Below are 18274 nucleotides of genomic sequence, written 5' to 3'. Positions count from 1 at the left end.
ATCAGTACACGACACAGAGCCGCGGTATGACATTGAAGTCGGGTGAAGTTCACCCGAGTTCATTCTCATCTCGCAACTCTGTCTGCTGTCAGCCGACATGTATCAATGACATTGTGCATCACACACACGGAACATTTCACACGGACATTACACATACTCATACACAGCCATTCCACACGCACACACGGCTAGCATACGCCATCACACGGATGTCATACGTACCGGAGAAACACCCATAAAAAACTGAACACGGACCCGAAAAACGGAACGTGTGACACGTACGTTTTTTATGCGGAAGTGTGTTTTAGGCCTTAGACCTGATGTGCAGTTGGGTACCCCATGCCGGTCCTTTACAAAGTATTCCAGCCACGTAAACTAGAGTTAAACCAAGACAATCCTCAGAGCTGACTTCTTACACAGGGCAGAAGACAGAAAATTGCGCAGCGCCTTACTTGCCCCCTCCCAACAAAATAGCAGCAGCACACAGTTTGTTTAGCAAGAGTCTTATCTCAAAAGAATTCTTCGTCCAGACAGCTTTCCAAAACATCCAACTTTCCTAATACCCACTGGTATACACAATCCTAGCAGAAAATTGAGACTACTCACATACCTTCACAGCACTAATATTCTACTGAAAGGAAAAATAATTACTTTGCTATAAAACCTTCGTCTCCATTTTGAGGGGAAGAAACATACGATATCTCACTATAAGGACAGATCCCAGGACCACTTGTCCACTCATTCATTGATTCCAGAAACATATGTAACAATACACCTTCCAAGGATCAGTTAACCTCACATGTAAATAAAATTATCTAAACCGCTCTTGACACTGATGGGAAAAAATATATGTGCCAGGTATCCACTCAAATACTCTATATGGCTATGCCCTGTGACATTTCACAACCAGAACATCTTTTCACAGTCCACAGTATGGCCTATAACCATTAATTTATACATACATATTATTACACCAAGTCCCTTATCTCAATTACTCGTCACTTTAATGTTATTCAGAGGCTTCTCATCAATATACAACTTACTGCCTGCCTACTTTATCTAGGCATTAATATGAAACCACTTATGAACACATATCCCTAGTCCAGTGTATTGCACATCAAAGATGCAAAGATGGCCAAAGCAAAACACAAAACACAGCACATGTAATTATACAGAGACTGTCCCAATTCCGTACTATGCAATCTATGCAATCCGTTAATGGACGGACAACAGATTATCTTATTACTCTATTTTTTCAACTCTCATTCAGACATGCATGAAAAAACAATACTCACTGGTGATACCAGAGTTCTTGAATAGTGTTGAGCGGACCCGGATCGGCAAAATCTGGATCCGCACGGTTTAAGCGGCAGATCCGAGTCCAACCCGAACGCGGGATTCCGGGTGCACGATCCGGATCCGTTTTTTTTTTTTTTCTCCTCTCCTCTCCTCTCCTTTCCTCTCCTCTTCTCTCCTTTCCTCTCTCTCCGGATCGGATCCAGACTTCTTTGTAAACCCGCCGCGGATCCGCCGGACCCCGATTATTTGCAATCCTCTCAACTCTATTCTTGAACCGTGTGTACAGCCTTACCCAGAAAATTCGGGAAATCAGACAGAGTGAAATAAAGTGTAAGAATTGCATGGCAGGTCAGTGAAGCTGCACTGATTGCACCCTGACTGCTGAGCCCTGTATGCAGGGCCGTATTTACCATTAGGCACCCGTGGTCCGGTGCCTAGGGCGGCAGATTGTGAGGGGCGGCACCTTCTGGCAGCAAAAAAAAAAAAAAAAAAAAAAAATTTTTTTTTTTTTTTTTTTTTTTTTTACATTTTTTTTTTTACATTTTTTTTTTGTGGCTGCCGAGCACAGGGAGCTGATTGACCCCGGAACTGCCGGCGCCTGCACTTCCGGGGTCACAGGCGCGCGCCAATCAGCTCCTTCCTCTGTGATGCCGTGATGGAAGCCGGTGTCAGAAGAGGATACTCACGTGAGCCAGGAAGATGGTGGCGGGCACTGGAGCAGGTAAGTGGATTCATAAGGAGCGTGGGAGTGTCTCTAATGCAGACCGGAGATCTGCGCATGCGGGGGGGGGGAGGCGGCAAAGGCTGATACTGGAGGGAGGCAGAGGCTGAGACTGGGGGGAGGCTGGAGGGAGGCAGAGGCTGAGACTGGGGGGAGGCTGGAGGGAGGCAGAGGCTGAGACTGGAGGGAGGCAGAGGCTGAGACTGGGGGGAGGCAGAGGCTGAGACTGAGACTGGAGGGAGGCAGAGGCTGAGACTGGGGGAGGCTGGAGGGAGGCAGAGACTGGGGGAGGCTGGAGGGAGGCAGAGACTGGGGGGAGGCTGGAGGGAGCAGAGGCAGAGACTGGGGGGAGGCTGGAGAGAGGCAGAGGCTGAGACTGGGGGGAGGCTGGAGGGAGGCAGAGACTGGGGGGAGGCTGGAGGGAGGCAGAGGCAGAGACTGGGGGGAGGCTGGAGGGAGGCAGAGGCTGAGACTGGGGGGAGGCTGGAGGGAGGCAGAGACTGGGGGGAGGCTGGAGGGAGGCAGAGGCAGAGACTGGGGGGAGGCTGGAGGGAGGCAGAGGCTGAGACTGGGGGGAGGCAGAGGCTGAGACTGGAGGGAGGCAGAGGCTGAGACTGGGGGAGGCTGGAGGGAGGCAGAGGCAGAGACTGGGGGAGGCTGGAGGGAGGCAGAGGCAGAGACTGGGGGGAGGCTGGAGGGAGCAGAGGCAGAGACTGGGGGGAGGCTGGAGAGAGGCAGAGGCTGAGACTGGGGGGAGGCTGGAGGGAGGCAGAGACTGGGGGGAGGCTGGAGGGAGGCAGAGGCAGAGACTGGGGGGAGGCTGGAGGGAGGCAGAGGCTGAGACTGGGGGGAGGCTGGAGGGAGGCAGAGGCAGAGACTGGGGGGAGGCTGGAGGGAGGCAGAGGCAGAGACTGGGGGGAGGCTGGAGGGAGGCAGAGACTGGGGGGAGGCTGGAGGGAGGCAGATGCTGAGACTGGGGGGAGGCTGGAGGGAGGCAGAGGCTGAGACTGGGGGGAGGCTGGAGGGAGGCAGAGGCAGAGACTGGGGGAGGCTGGAGGGAGGCAGAGACAGAGACTGGGGGAAGGCTGGAGGGAGGCAGAGGCAGAGACTGGGGGGAGGCTGGAGGGAGGCAGAGACTGGGGGGAGGCTGGAGGGAGGCAGAGGCAGAGACTGGGGGGAGGCTGGAGGGAGGCAGAGGCAGAGACTGGGGGGAGGCTGAGGGAGGCAGAGGCAGAGACTGGGGGGAGGCTGGAGGGAGGCAGAGACTGGAGGGAGGCAGAGACTAGGGGGAGGCTGGAGGGAGGCAGAGGCAGAGACTGCGGGGAGGCTGGAGGGAGGCAGAGGCAGAGACTGGGGGGAGGCTGGAGGGAGGCAGAGGCAGAGACTGGGGGGAGGCTGGAGGGAGCCAGAGGCAGAGACTGGGGGGAGGCTGGAGGGAGCCAGAGGCAGAGACTGGGGGGAGGCTGAGGGAGGCAGAGGCAGAGACTGGGGGGAGGCTGGAGAGAGGCAGAGGCAGAGACTGGGGGGACGCTGGAGGGAGGCAGAGGCAGAGACTGGGGGGAGGCTGGAGGGAGGCAGAGGCAGAGACTGGGGGGAGGCTGGAGGGAGGCAGAGGCAGAGACTGGGGGGAGGCTGGAGGGAGGCAGAGGCAGAGACTGGGGGGAGGCTGGAGGGAGGCAGAGACTGGGGGGAGGCTGGAGGGAGGCAGAGGCAGAGACTGGGGGGAGGCTGGAGGGAGGCAGAGGCAGAGACTGGGGGGAGGCTGGAGGGAGGCAGAGGCAGAGACTGGGGGGAGTCTGGAGGGAGGCAGAGGCTGAGACTTGGGGAGGCTGGAGGGAGGCAGGGGCTGGGACTGAGGGGAGGCTGGAGGGAGGCTGAGGCTGAGACTGGGGTGAGGCTGGAGGGAGGCTGAGACTGGGGTGAGGCTGGAGGGAGGCTGAGACTGGGGGGAGGCTGGAGGGAGGCTGAGACTGGGGGGAGGCTTGAGGGAGGCAGAAGCTGAGACTGGAGGGAGGCTGAGACTGGGGGGAGGCTGGAGGGAGACTGAGGCTGAGACTGGGGGGAGGCTGGAGGGAGGCTGAGGCTGAGACTGGAGGGAGGCTGAGGCTGAAACTTGAGGGAGGCTGAGGCTGAGACTGGAGGGAGGCTGGAGGGAGGCTGAGGCGGAGACTGGGGCAGGCTGAGGCTGGGGGGAGGCAAAGGCTGAGACTGGGGGAGAGAGGCTGATGCTGAGGGAAGATAGAGGCTGATGCTGGGGGAGAGAGGCTGATGCTGGGGGAGTGGGAGAGAGGGGCTAATGCTAGAGACAGAGGACAAGGGATGAGGGATAGTGCAATGACAAAATCGATTGGGTGGGGGGAGTGTAAGGACTCAGAATAAGAGGGGGCAGCATTGGGAGCTCATTGTGAAGAAGGGGCAGCATGTGTGGGATCAGTATGGAGTGGAGCAATGTAGGGGAGTCAATATCAAGAGTGGGGTAGTGTGTGTGTGGGGGGTCTCAGCATAAGCGTTAGTGTGGTGGTCTTAGCATGAGTGGGGCAACATGAAGGTCTCATTATGGAAAAGAGGAAGGCAGCATTAGGAGCTCATGGAGAGGGACAGCATGCATGGGACATTGTGAGAAGGGGGCAGCATGCATGGGACACTGAGGAGGGGGCAGCATGCATGGGACACTGTGAGGAGGGGGCAGCATGCATGGGACACTGTGAGGAGGGGGTAGCATGCATGGAACACTGTGAGGAGGGGGCAGCATGCATGGGACATTGTGAGGAGGGAGCAGCATGCATGGGACATTGTGAGGAGGGAGCAGCATGCATGGGACATTGTGAGGAGGGAGCAGCATGCATGGGACATTGTGAGGAGGGAGCAGCATGCATGGGACATTGTGAGGAGGGAGCAGCATGCATGGGACATTGTGAGGAGGGAGCAGCATACATGAGACACTGTGAGGAGGGGGAAGCATGCATGGGACATTGTGAGGAGGGAGCAGCATGCATGGGACATTGTGAGGAGGGAGCAGCATGCATGGGACATTGTGAGGAGGGGGCATCAAGCATGAGACATTGTGAGGAGGGAGCAGCATGCATGGGACATTGTGAGGAGGGAGCAGCATGCATGTGACATTGTGAGGCGGGAGCAGCATGCATGAGACATTGTGAGGAGGGAGCAGCATGCATGAGACATTTTAAGGAGGGAGCAGCATGCATGGAACATTGTGAGGAGGGAGCATCAAGCATGAGACATTGTGAGGAGGGAGCAACATGCATGGGACATTGTGAGGAGGGAGCAGCATGCATGGGACATTGTGAGGAGGGAGCAGCATGCATGGGACATTGTGAGGTGGGAGCAGCATGCATGAGACATTGTGAGGAGGGAGCAGCATGCATGAGACATTGTGAGGAGGGAGCAGCATGCATGGGACATTGTGAGGAGGGAGCAGCATGCATGGGACATTGTGAGGAGGGAGCATCAAGCATGAGACATTGTGAGGAGGGAGCAGCATGCATGGGACATTGTGAGGAGGGAGCAGCATGCATGGGACATTGTGAGGCGGGGAGCAGCATACATGAGACATTGTGAGGAGGGAGCAGCATGCATGAGACATTGTGAGGAGGGGGCAGCATGCATGGGACATTGTGAGGAGGGGGCAGCATGCATGGGACATTGTGAAGAGGGGGCAGCATGCATGGGACATTGTGAGGAGAGAGCAGCATGCATTGGACATTGTGAGGAGGGGGCAGCATGCATGGGACATTGTGAGGAGGGGGCAGCATGCATGGGACATTGTGAGGAGGGAGCAGCATGCATGGGACATTGTGAAGAGGGGGCAGCATGCATGGGACATTGTGAGGAGGGAGCAGCATGCATGGGACATTGTGAGGATGGGGCAGCATGCATGGGACATTGTGAGGAGGGGGCAGCATGCATGGGGACATTGTGAGGAGGGGGGCAGCATGCATGGGACATTGTGAGGAGGGGGCAGCATGCATGGGACATTGTCCTCAAATCATGCTGCTCCCTCCTCACAATGTACAGATCATATTTCATAATCGAGGAAGGTGTGGTGGGTATACAGTGGTTTATAAGGGAGGGCAGAGTGGTGTTTTAGTTTATTAGGGGCAGTGTCACAGTCACAGTATAAAAGTGGGGACGGTGTGGTGGGAATATTTTATACTCATGCTATGTTTTGATGTGCCTGTGGTGATTCCCATTGGGGGGGGGGGGGGGTTAGTTTCTTATTGATACTTTTTAAAGTGTGCTACAGAGTAGATCTGCCTTAAACAGATGTCGTGTGCGAAAACTCAGTTTTACGTTGTCACTAAGGGGCGCGACCACTTAAAGTGCCTAGGGCAGCATGAAGGCAAAATACAGCCCTGCCTGTATGTAAGGGGTTAAAATCCCACTCGCATGCCCGAACCCTGCACCCGTTATGGTGTCCAATCCCACTATTTTCCTCACTATTGGCTCCCCTATATAATTCCCCTTACTTCCTGGATTCGGCCTCTCCTCATCCTGAGACCTGGACGCTGCTCTGCTGTTGGCAACCCGGACACAGTCTGCTGCTGTTGAGAGATGGCCGACACTTTGGCTGCTAACATAAGGGACAGAATCAGGAGGGATGGTGACGCCTGGCTTACCGCTTTCTTAGATAAACCGCGTCCCGTCCCTCCTGAGGCTCAGGCGGTGACCCCGGACGGCTAGCGGTCCGCTCGGCATACCTGTCCGCCGAAGCACCTGAGTCCCCACACCGATAATGCCGCGGGGCGTGCGCACTTCTCGTGCTCGCGCCTCATGACTAGCCCCCCAAACCCTCCCTCGGTTCCCAACCGCAGTGGCTACACGCCAGTACTGTTCCTCTGGCAGCGTGGACCTGCGGTCGGTAGCTGTGGCTTCACGGGGCGTGCGCACTTCTCGTGCGCGTGCCTCGCGACTAGTACCGCCCACTTTCACCCAGCTCCCGACCGCAGTGGCTGTGAGCCAGGACTGTCCCCCTGGCTGCATGTATCTGCGGTCGGGAGCTGTTAACCCCCATGAACCACCAACTCATGCGGATCCCTCCCCCCTTATCCCCTCCCAGCTCCTCACTCCCTTCCAGCTCCCGACCGCAGCGGCTGTGAGCCAGGACTGTCCCCCTGGCCGCATGTATCTGCGGTCGGGAGCTGTTAACCCCCATGTACCACCAACTCATGCAGATCCCTCACCCCCTCCCAGCTCCTCACCCCCCTCCCAGCTTGCGGCCATGGCTGCTGCATGCAGACATTCTCCCCGTGTCAGTGTGGAGCCGCGGCCAGTATTAGTTAACCCCTGCCATTCCGAACTGCTATTAAAACAGCCACCACCGTCACTAACAATAACAGGGGGACACCATGACTGTGGCTCCTCGTTTATGGGAGGATCTGCAGGCATAGTACACCCCCTACCCCCCTCTCAGTTTATTCAGCAGGGTGCACCCCTGGGTGCTGGGGCAGTAATAAGCCCTCCTGGCCCCTTTGCACAGTTGCAGCCCCTCGCCATGCCACCTTTGGTGCGAGGGGCTGCAGGTGTGCACCCTGCAGTATCTGCCCCTCCCCCACCTGCATGAGCCTCATCTGCTCGATTATTAGCCCCTCCTGCCCCGGCTTGTCAAGCCCCTTATATTCCTGCTTTAAACCAGGCGGTTGCTGGACCCCCGGCCCGCGGTCGTAGCTACTGTGGGCGCGGTATCCACTCTGCCTTGCTCTCCTCGGCATCACCCCTTCGCAGCCCTGGCCTACGCAGATGCTCTGCAGGTGTACACCCTGCAGTGTCTTCCCCGCCTCCACCTGTACAAGCCCCATTTGCTTCTGTTTCACCAAAAACGGTTGCTGGATCCCCGGCTCGCGGTCGTAGCCGCCGTGGGCGCGGTAACCGCTCCACCTTGTTCTCCTCGGCATCAACCTCTTGCAGCCCTGACCGCAGACGCTCTGCTGGATCACATGGCAGACATAGCCACCATTCTTCCCGTCGCTCCAGATCCTTTCGGAGGAGCCGCCGTTCCCGTTCATCGAGGTGCCGTTCTCCTTCCACTTCACCGTATTCCTCAAATAGGTCTGTTGTGCCCCATGGGCATCATCGCCGTCGTTACCGACCTCCTCAGAGGGATACGGTTATTGATCCTCTTCAGGAGCCTGCTGTCGCTCTCCTTCCGGATGTTGGTGAGTACCAATACTTGGGGGCGTTGGGGGGTAGTGCGGGCATGGCAGCAACTATCCAGACACTGTTAGCTAATTTACAGGCGGGTGGGGTTAACTAGTTAACCATTCTGTAGCTGGTCCACCTCCTTCACAGTCTGACCCCCCGCCTCGTGCTGACATTCATAGAGACGCTTTCTTTTGTGGCATTGCCCCTTTGGGATCCCATTTGGATGCGGAGACTGTCCGAAAAATATGGGCGAATAACTATGTTGATATATGGTCTTTAGTTACGACCCGATCAACATACAATTGACAAGGAACGAAGCTCATCTGATCGTCCTTTCGAGAGGAGGCCAAAAGTGGCTAAGTCCATTAACAACTGGCTTCAGGCATTTTTTGTTATGGGATGTGTCATGGGACAGAAGCACCCTGAGCGCTGTTCTGAGATGTTTATATATCTCAACACCATTTATAATTCCTACAAGTCACATGGGGGATCAGCTTGATGGCGTTATGACGAGGATTTTCGGCGTCGTTTGGCCCTTCAACCCCAGTTGAGTTGGGGTGTGAAAGCCACGGACACTTGGCTGCGTTTAATGCTGGCTCAGAAGACTTATGACCCCCTTTACCCTGGCACCTCCGGCTCAGTGGCCGTTCGTAGACCCAGCGCGTGTTGGTTATTTAATGAAGGCCACTGCCGCTTCTTTGGCCTATGTAAATTCAGGCATGAGTGCTCCGCTTGTGGCGGAGCACATGCAGCAACTCAGTGCCTTAGTTCGTCCGCAAAATTGCCAGCGACACCATCAAATACGCTGGATAAGGATGCCAGTGGGCATTCTCGCGATGGGACTGTGGCTCGACTGGTACCCTAATAAAGAGGCTGTTGCTCAGCTGTGCATTGGCTTTATTTTGGTTACCCTTCTTAGGGATTGCAATTGATTCCAAATATGTTTTTTTCGCCTCCCACCTGACAAAGCTTGCTTTTATTTCCCATGAAGTTTTTTTGGATCTGTCCATAGCACATGGTGGCAATTGCTTGTGCGTGTAATTTTGTTTGTCCATTCTCAATAGGTTCTTTTTTTTTTGCGTTTTACTTTGGCTAGGTCTTTTTTGGCGCTTGTCAAATCGGCGAGCAGTTGTTTTGCAAAGCACATTTCTGGTGTTTTTTTGGGCGGTTTACGTGTTTGGGTTTGTAAGTCCAGGAACGGATCCATCCAGTAGGTATTCTTTGGTTAACAACTACATGCGCTGCTCAGCTATGGTGTTTCCTCCTACCTCTAGAGCAGACCTGGGCAAGGGGCGGCCCGCGGGCCACATCCGGCCCGCCTGCTTTCTGTGACCGGCCCGCCCGTCTTCAGCCGGTGCAGTGGAGCCGGGCTGCAGCGTGCCGAGCAAGGAGAGATCCTGTGCAGGTCCGCACTCCGCACAGTCAGTGCAGGCAGCGGAACGCAGGAGTCTTTCCTCTGTTCCCTGCCGGCACTAATTGTCAGTGACACACGCGCGCGCTCTGACGTTGTCAGTACTGCGCTGCGTGTGTCATTTCAAAAGTTCCCGCCCGCCCTGCAGGAGAAGAAGCAGCAGAACAGACGGAATAATTCATCCTGCACTGTAGGACCTGCGATGATGTCACGCCCATGTGACTGTGTGGGAGGAGACACAGGATGCCGGGCAGAAAGCAAGATACTGAATCCTGAAGGAGATGTGGACACATGATGACTGGTAATGAGAAAAGAGGGGACATGAGGGTGAGGGGGGCTGCAGGGTGAGTGCATATGAGGGAAGATGGAGCTGCAGGGTGAGTGGCATATGTGGGAAGATGGAGCTGCAGGGTGAGTGGCATATGTGGGAACATGGAGCTGCAGGGTGAGTGGCATATGTGGGAAGATGGAGCTGCAGGGTGAGTGGCATATGAGGGAAGATGGAGTTGCAGGGTGAGTGGCATATGTGGGAAGATGGAGTTGCAGGGTGAGTGGCATATGAGGGAAGATGGAGTTGCAGGGTGAGTGGCATATGTGGGAAGATGGAGTTGCAGGGTGAGTGGCATATGAGAGCTGCAGACTGACAGAAGGATGTGAAGGGGTGCAGAGTGTTTGAGAGGGGTAAGTTGGGGTACAGGCAGGGTGAAATATGTGGGCAGGGTGTGTGACATATGGGGGTGTAGTGTGTGTGATATGGGGGTGCAGGCTGTATGGGGAGCAGGGTGTGTGACATATGGGGGTGTAGTATAATACAGGTGTGCTATATAGGGGGTCTAGTGATGTAGTATATTACAGGTGTACTATATGGAGGTGTAGTATATTACAGGTGTGCTATATGGAGGTGTAGTATATTACAGGTGTGCTATATAGGGGTGTAGTGATGTAGTATATTACAGGTGTGCTATCTGGAGGTGTAGTATATTACAGGTGTGCTATATGGAGGTGTAGTATATTACAGGTGTATATAGGGGTGTAGTGATGTAGTATATTACAGGTGTATATAGGGGTGTAGTGATATAGTATATTACAGGTGTATATAGGGGTGTAGTGATGTAGTATATTACAGGTGTATATAGGGGTGTAGTGATGTATATTACAGGTGTATATAGGGGTGTAGTGATGTAGTATATTACAGGTGTACTATATGGAGTTGTAGTATATTACAGGTGTGCTATATGGAGGGGTAGTATATTACAGGTGTACTATATGGAGGTGTAGTATATTACAGGTGTGCTATATGGAGGTGTAGTATATTACAGGTGTGCTATATGGAGGGGTAGTATATTACAGGTGTACTATATGGAGGTGTAGTATATTACAGGTGTGCTATATGGAGGTGTATATTACAGGTGTATATAGGGGTGTAGTGATGTAGTATATTACAGGTGTACTATATGGAGGTGTAGTATATTACAGGTGTGCTATATGGGGGTGTACTATATTACAGGTGTAGTATATGGGGTGTAGTGATGTAGTATATTACAGGTGTATATAGGGGTGTAGTGATGTAGTATATTACAGGTGTACTATATGGAGTTGTAGTATATTACAGGTGTGCTATATGGAGGGGTAGTATATTACAGGTGTGCTATATGGAGGTGTAGTATATTACAGGTGTGCTATATGGAGGGGTAGTATATTACAGGTGTACTATATGGAGGTGTAGTATATTACAGGTGTGCTATATGGAGGTGTATATTACAGGTGTATATAGGGGTGTAGTGATGTAGTATATTACAGGTGTACTATATGGAGGTGTAGTATATTACAGGTGTGCTATATGGGGGTGTACTATATTACAGGTGTAGTATATGGGGTGTAGTGATGTAGTATATTACAGGTGTGCTATATGGAGGTGTAGTATATTACAGGTGTACTATATGGGGGTGTACTATATTACAGGTGTAGTATATGGGGTGTAGTGATGTAGTATATTACAGGTGTAGTATATAGGGGTGTAATGATGTAGTATATCGGAGGTGTATTATATAGTGGTGTAGTATAATACAGGTGTATATAGGGGTGTAGTGGTGTAGTATAATACAGGTGTATATGGGGGTGTAGTATATTACAGGTATATGGAGGGAGTGTAGTATAATACAGGTGTATATGGGGGGTGTAGTATAATACAGGTGTAGTATATAGGGGTGTAGTTTATTACAGGTGTAGTATATGGAGGGGGTGTAGTGATGTAATATATTGGGTAGAACTGAGGTAATTATATTAGTCCGGCCCTCTAAACCAATCCCAATTTCTCATGCGGCCCCATGGGAAAATTAATTGCCCACCCCTGCTCTAGAGGATAGGATAGTCCCTAGCTGTCAAAAGTTCCAGTTCTTGGTCTTTTTACGTCAGTGTCTTTGGTTTACTCGGCCTAACCCCTTCGGTTTTGGTACGCATTCTTTTAGGATGTATGCTGCTGCCGAGGCTGCACAGGCTGGTTTTCCAACCCTGATTTTCAGCACGTCGGTAGTGGTGTTCCTCTTGTTTTGTGCATTATAGTAGCCTTCATTTATTGCTTAACTAATGGACGGTGCGGTATCGCCCGAGCTTTTCGTATTCGGTGATGAGCTCTGTTCCTGTCCCAAGAGGTCCGTCGTGGTAAAAACTCCATCAGAGACAGGCAGCTATTTTATTGGCTTTCAAGATGGCATTCAGCAGGCCCTCTTTTTTATGGGTGCGGGTCGGAGCGCAGTCTATCGAATTTTGGTCCTCCGTGGCGGTCAATGGTTGAAAATGGTGGATGTTAAGCGAAGGCTGATTGCGCCGGGAGTCCGGCCTGGCATTACGCCTCGTTTGAAATGGTATATCCGGTTGGATAATTATAACGGTTAATTTTAAGCTGTGACTGACCCCAACCCAACAAAAGATGAGAGTTCGTATAAATATTTCATTATCTCTCCAATAAAGTTGATTTGGTTTACTACAATTGTGTGTTTTGTTCGGGCATGGGAGATTGGTTCAGTGGTGGGGTCTCAGCAGTCAAAGCTTCTCACCTTGCTGCAGCTGAAATTTCACTGTCTCAAGAGTAGAGTTGAGCGATGTTCGAGGTTCGCCAATTTCATGTTCGAGTGATTTTGGGGGTGCTCGAGATCGAACGCGAGCTTTATGCTTAAAGCTCGATAGCTCGAGTTACGTTCGAGAACGGTTCAATCAGCAAAAAGCCTAGCTATTTACTAGCTGGCTTTTCGCTGTAATAGTATGAGTCACTCTGTGATTCACACTATTATCTAATTTCAGCGTTTGGTGTGCGGGGGCGGCACGTTTAGGTCAGTGCTGCTGGGATAATGGCGATCGCCTTTTTTTTTTTTTTTCCTAAGCACGCGTGCATTGGGGCGGGCCAGCATGTCAGACAATCCCAGACACACAGCTAAGTGGTCTTTTTTGCCAGACAAGCAAGGGCATGTGTCATAGGCTGTCCATGTCACATGTTCTTGCATTATAAATACGGCCATTTTCCCTCACGGCGCCATTATCTGCTTTCTGCGTGTAGGTGACAGTCACCGCTCACGCAGCTCCTGGCGCCGCTCCGGCTGTGTACGCTACACACACAGCGCTCTACAGATTAGGGACAGAAGTTTATTTCAGTCTTTTTCAGACCTCATTTTCTCGGGCTCAGAGCCATAGGTGACAGTCAGGTCCGTGGAAACACTGTATACAGCTTCAGATAACAGCGTCTGTGTACCTAAGCTCAGGGAATTCCTTGCTGCATTTCACCATTAGGAGGGATAGAAAGTGAGGCTTCCTTTCCTGTCCACTGACCCAGAGAACCCGGCCACTGTACCCACCTGCCCACTTTTGCCACGCTATTTTTATAGCAAACAGTGTTGGACATAAGTGGCATCCAAAAAGATGGCTGCTCTACTAATTTTGTATCCCACTGGTGCCAAGCATTTTCCAGCACCTCTGCATTAAACCCTCATGCACATTTTGCTACGCTATTTTTATAGCAAACAGTGCTGAATATAAGTGGCATCCAAACAGTGGCTGCTATACTAATTTTGTGTCCCACTGGTGCCAAGCAAGTCCCACCACCTCTGCTTTCTACCATCATGCACATTTTGCTACGCTATTTTTATAGCAAACAGTGCTGAATATAAGTGGCATCCAAACAGTGGCTGCTATACTAATTTTGTGTCCCACCGGTGCCTAGCATTTTCCAGCACCTCTGCATTAAACCCTGATGCACATTTTGTTACACTATTTTTATAGCAAACAGTGCTGAATATAAGTGGCATCCAAACACTGGCTGCTATACTAATTTTGTGTCCCACTTGTGCCAAGCAAGTCTCACCACCTCTGCTTTCTACCCTCATGCACATTTTGCTACGCTATTTTTATAGCAAACAGTGCTGCCAGTTTTAGGGCCATAGCTGCATTGTCAGGGATAGTCAGTGTTGGTTCTTCAGCTGTCAATAAAGTTACACCACCTCTGAAATCTACACCACCTCTCAATTTTTGCTACCACGTTGTAAATAACTAATCTTGTCGCTAACAAAATGAGTGGCAAAAGGACAGATGCTGTTGGAAAGGGGAACAGGCGTGTTTAAAAAGGAAATAAAGTTTGTGTCCGTGGGGAAGGTGGCAAAGCTACATTAACATCTGCTGAAGATAAGCCATCTTCCAGCAAAAGTAAGATGTCTACTACTTTCCGTGGACAATCCGATGTGCTCCCTTTTTTATGGACCCAAACAACTGTAAGAAAGGTAGATGATGCACAAAAAAAGAACATGCTTGAATGGAGCTCAAGTGCTCCAACAAGTGCCCTCTCCTCCACCTCAACTACCACATCAAAAAAAACCCAGTCCTCTGAGTTGTCATCCTAATCACAATTGCTTTCTCCCAGCTATCAAGTCTCCACCCGCCCTGCACAGTATGGTGTACCAGAGATGGCTGAGTCTGCAGAGCTGTTCAGTCACACTATAGCCTGGGAATCAGAGGTCTGCTCCCAAGCTACAGTGAGTACAGACCAGGAAATGGTCTGCAGTGATGCCCAGAACCTTTGTGACTCAGATTCAGGCCCTGATGACCAACTTTCTGATCATAATGTAGCTCTCATTCCCAAACTGTAACACCTGTTGGTGGAGACAATGAGGAACATACTGATGACGATGAGACGCAGATACCAGATTGGGATGACAACTTAAATGTTCGGGCAGGGCAGGAAAAGGTTAGGTCTGAGGGCGAGGGGAGTGCAAACACAACGCTTGATGGTGAAGTTCTAGATCCCACTTACTGTCAACCCACAGTCAGGCTCTTGAGGAGGTCAACAGAGGCGGTGGAGGAGGATGCAACTGACGACGAAGTTACCTTGCGCCTTCCTGGACAGAGTCGGAGTACTGGTAGCACGTCTACAACTGCATCCTCAGCCACCACTCTGCCTCTGAGCACAAGTTGGGGTGGTTCTGCAGGTCGCATGTCCTCTAAGCCTTGCCTAGCCTGGTCCTTTTTTGACCTTGCAAAGGATCTCCCAAATCATGTGATCTGTAAAATTTGTCGTGAATCTATAAGTAGAGGCAAAAAGCTCCCCAGTTTGACAACTTCTTCCATGAATCGTCACATGAATACCAAGCATAATTCCCAGTGGGAAGCTCACTGTGCTGCAATGCTGCCTAGCGTAGCGGGCCAACCACCGCCTGCCCCTTCCAGTATATCCGCGCGCTCTTCATCTTCTATTACTGGGGGGACAGCTGTCTCACCTGGTTTTCCACGCACACCTTCCACTACTGTAACCACAACAGGCAGTTTGCTTGGTAGGTCGTCAGTTGGTTTGGAAGGGGAAACAAGTGCGTGTGTACAGCACTCTCAGACATCGATAGCACCAATGTTGGATGAAGGGAACATCATGTCTACGCCTGCACTTTCCTTACAAACCTGCATTTTTCCAGGGACACCCTACTCACCACCGTCTACACACAGCAGCCAGATCTCTGTCCCTCAGATGTGGACAAATAAAAGGCCATTTCCTCCGACCCATGACAAAGCTAAGAGGTTGACTTTATCCCTCTCTAAGATCTTGGCTACGGAAATGCTGCCTTTCCGCCTGGTGGTCACAGAGGATTTTCAAGACTTTATGTCCATCGCAGTGCCCCAGTACCAGATGCCCAGTCGCCACTACTTCTCCAAGAAAGGTGAGCCTGCGCTACACCAGCATGTCGCACACAACATCACCACTTCCTTGAGAAACTCTGTGTGTGAACGAGTGCATTTCACCACCGATACTTGGATGAGTGAGTATGGACAGGGGCGTTACATGTCGCTGACTGGGCACTGGGTAACTATGGTGATAAATGGAGAAGGGTCTGCTGAACAAGTCTTGCCGTCCCCATGACTTGTGCGTCTATGCTCTGTATGTAGAAGTTCCTTCAACTCTTCTGCCTCCTCAACCACCTCTGGGTCCTCCACCTCCGCCCCAAGCCTGCCTGGTCAGGCCACCAGCGTTGTAACTGCGCACAAGGAATCACACACACCTACTTACTATGCTGGCAGCAGAGCGCAACGGCATCAGGCGGTCTTTAGCTTGAAATGTCTTGGAAATAAGAGTCACACAGCGGCTGAGTTGTGGGCAGCTCTGCTGTCCGAGTTTCATAAATGGTTGTCTCCACTCAACCTGCAGCAAGGTAAGGCCGTGTGCGACAATGCTGCAAACCTGGGTGCGGCCCTTTGCCTGGGCAAGGTGACACACGTGCCTTGTATGGCTCATGTGTTGAACCTTGTTGTCCAGCAATTTTTAACTCACTATCCCGGCCTAGATGGCCATCTGAACAGGGCACGAAAACTGTCTGCTCACTTCCGCCGTTCAACCGCCGCAGCTGAGCAACTTGCTTCGCTCCAGAAGTCTTTCGGACTGCAGGTTCATCGCCTGAAATGTGATGTGCCGACACGCTGGAATTCAACTCTCCACATGTTACAGCGACTGTGGCAGCACCGCCGAGCACTGGTGCAATACGTCATGACGTATAGCCTGGGCCAACGAGATGCAGAGGTGGGGCAGATCACCCTGATGGAGTGGTCTCAGATCAAGGACCTATGCACCCTTCTGCACAGTTTCGACATGGCGACGAATATGTTTAGCGCTGACAATACCATTATCAGCAGGACAATTCCAGTCATTTTCATGCTGGAGCACACGCTAAACACTATTCGGAGTCAGGGGTGGTTCAACAGGAAGGGGAGGAAGTACATGAGGATTTATATGCGCAAGGGATAACAACATCACCAAGGTCCAGGCGTTCATCATCACCAAGCCGGCAGGCATGAGATGGTGGGGGAGAGGTATTAACAAGGGCGCATGGTAGCAGGCAAAATGTTGAGGAAGGTGCAGAAGAACATGAAGAAAAGGAGGACGAACTGTCCATGGACATGGAAGAATCAGCAGATGAGGGAGACCTTGGTCACATTTCAGTTGAAAGAGGTTGGGGGGAGATGTCAGAGGAAGAAAGAACGGTTAGCAGTGCACCTCTATGCCACAAACACAGCAAGGACTTGGTCCGCATGGATGCGCAAGACACATGAGCGCCTTCTTGCTGCACTACCTACAACATGACCCTCGGATTGTCAAAATTAGAAGTGATGATGATTATTGGGTGGCCACACTATTAGATCCCCGGTACAAGTCTAAATTTTGTGAAATAATTCCAGCCATAGAAAGGGACGCACGTATGCAGGAGTATCAGCAGAAGCTGTTACTCAATCTTAGCTCGGCTTTTCCACCAAACCCCAGGGGTGCACGGAGTGAATCTCCCAGTTGTAACTTGACAAACATGGGACGGTCTCGTCATCAACAGTCTATCCGTACCAGCAGCACCATATCTGGTGCTGGTGACAGCAATTTTATTGAATCTTTTCATACACCATCCTTTGCAAGGCCAACAGAGACAAGAAGTCTGACACATAGTCAACTGCTGCAGAGGATGATGCAGGAGTATCTCCAAATGAACATCGATGCCATGACTTTGCAACTGGAGCCTTGCTCATTTTGGGCATTAAATCTTGAAAAATGGCCTGAGCTCGCCACTTACGCCTTGGAGATCTTGTCGTGTCCAGCTGCCAGCGTTGTCTCTGAACGTGTCTTCAGTGCTGCTGGGTGTGTGCTAACAGATAAGCGCACGCGTCTGTCCAGTGACAATGTGGACAGACTAACGTTCATCAAAATGAACAAGTCATGGATCCGCAAGGACTTTACTACCCCTGTGTCCTCCTGGGGAGAGTAAATGCTTGTGTATTTGGAATGTGCTTGATGCAAATGTACCTGTCAAGTTTACAACTGGGGCACAAGTGCTGCCACTGAAGGGGTGTCTGTGGGGCCCAATTTTTGGAAAAAAGGGAGACTCCGCTTGGAGTAACCCTTGCTTGCAGTGTTTCTAAAAATGATCCAAGATGAACAGATCTGGGATCAGCAAAGAGTTTGCTACCTACCCCGGTGCCATCCTGGGGACAGTTAAGGCTGGCGTATTTTTGAATGTGTTTGATGCAAATCAACCTGTCCAGTTTGCAACTGGGGCACAAGTGCTGCCACTGAAGTGGTGTCTGTGGCCCAATTTTTGGAAAAAAGGGAGACTCTGCTTGGAGTAACCCTTGCGGTGTTTTTAAAAATGAGCCAAGATGAACAAGTCATGGTTGAG

General features: G+C 51.7%; 1 protein-coding gene across 3 annotated transcripts in view; it reads left to right on the top strand.

The window, feature by feature from the left end:
- Positions 1-9795: 9795 nt before the first annotated feature.
- LOC142263437 (uncharacterized) overlaps positions 9796-18274 on the top strand; it is a 60605-nt gene continuing 52126 nt past the window's right edge. For all 3 annotated transcript variants that reach the window (XM_075332221.1, XM_075332220.1, XM_075332218.1), the window contains exon 1: positions 9796-9891. The gene's annotated coding sequence lies outside the window, so the exon portion shown is untranslated. The remainder of the gene's footprint in view (positions 9892-18274) is intronic.

The sequence above is a fragment of the Anomaloglossus baeobatrachus genome, unplaced genomic scaffold (assembly GCF_048569485.1).
Source record: "Anomaloglossus baeobatrachus isolate aAnoBae1 unplaced genomic scaffold, aAnoBae1.hap1 Scaffold_258, whole genome shotgun sequence".
NCBI lineage: Eukaryota > Metazoa > Chordata > Amphibia > Anura > Aromobatidae > Anomaloglossus > Anomaloglossus baeobatrachus.
This window is presented reverse-complemented; position numbering and strand designations above follow the sequence as displayed.